Raw genomic sequence first — 1,550 nt, forward strand, 5'->3', positions numbered from 1 at the left:
TTCAAGTCAAACAAGTCTACCTACTGACCAAGTAAATAGAGCTTCTAGGGGATAGACACCATCAACTAATGCAAAATAGGCATAAAGAGGGAAGCACCTCTTCTTCAAAGTGACACCATTGTTACGTCGATATAACTTGCTAGGGAGTTGGTATGACTCATGAGGGAGCCTAGACTTGCTTTAAAACTATTGTCCTCTAGTCTCAAGAACAAAGAGTGAAATCTAAAACTCAAAATTTGAATATCAAATAGTTAAGGCTTGTAGTTAAGATGTACAACCTAAAACATATCTCCAAAATTGGCCCACTCACATAAACAATATTAGCAATCCCAAATTTAAATTCAAAATACATCAAAAGTCTCATTTTTGCATAATCCAAAAATTTAAATCTGTAACTCAAACATGAATTTTGAATGAAATCACTCTAACTACCTAAGGAGGTTTTTGTCCCCAAAACCAATATTTTTGAGAGAGAGTTCATCCTCAAAAAATTGGAGATGAACGCATATTCTCTCAAATGTAGAACCAAAATTGAATATCTTGACTAATCGTATAAATGAACTCTCATCCTCTTTTTATAACATTCAAGAAGGAAAATGATAATAATTTACTTTCCCTCTACAAACCCTTAATTACAAATTAAAGAACAATTCTTCATGTGCAAAAGGACCCCTTAAAGCCTAGGTGTCTCCCTGGAAGCACAACTTAAAACACATTTTTAATAAATAATAATACTTTGTTACCTTTTTAATATTTCTTCCTTAAGACAACTTAAAATAATAATTTAATAATCATCCAAGATGTGAAAAGCATCAAAACCAAACAAATTTGAAAAGTTTGGAGAGTCCCCAAAAGATTGGAATTGCATTTTAAAAGATCACGAGGCTTAACAAGATCATCTTAACTTGCTACCGAGAACAAAATCACTATTTGACCAATCTTGTGCTCTCAAGAAAGTTTGGAGTTCTCCCCTACCTATCAATACGTCTACAAGAAAACTGAAGGCTAATTGTTGACAAACTAATTATGCTTGAGATGGGGACATCATCAGAAGTATACATGGATTGGATGAATACATGAAAAAACCAGTGATTTAGCTCCATGGTAACTTGAGAATCCTTTTAATGATATTGAATTGTTTTTTTTCTATGAGACAACTTCATATATTAATATTAAAATAAACTTCAAGACAAAGATTGTTTAGCTCCCAAAGAAATATAACTCTAATTGTTCAGAAGAACCAAAACGGGCATTACATTGAAAATACATTACACAGATTGTTTAGGCACGAAAAAGATTGAATGAAATACAACAAAACTGATGTAAATAGCCAAACGGAACTTTAACTGCTCATAATATCCTAGAACCAGACTAATTGGAGTGTTCTCTAGATTCCCATTGTAGTAGGGTAAAATAATTAATGAAAAAAACAAATTCTAGAACAATGTTACCAGGTGACAAAGGACAGATACTTGTACACCATCTTTAAAAAAAAAAAAAGAGGTGGGTACTTGGGTATATACACTTTAGAAAGAAATCTATTTTTAAAA

Source organism: Cryptomeria japonica, chromosome 3, assembly GCF_030272615.1.
Source record: "Cryptomeria japonica chromosome 3, Sugi_1.0, whole genome shotgun sequence".
NCBI classification, from domain to species: domain Eukaryota; kingdom Viridiplantae; phylum Streptophyta; class Pinopsida; order Cupressales; family Cupressaceae; genus Cryptomeria; species Cryptomeria japonica.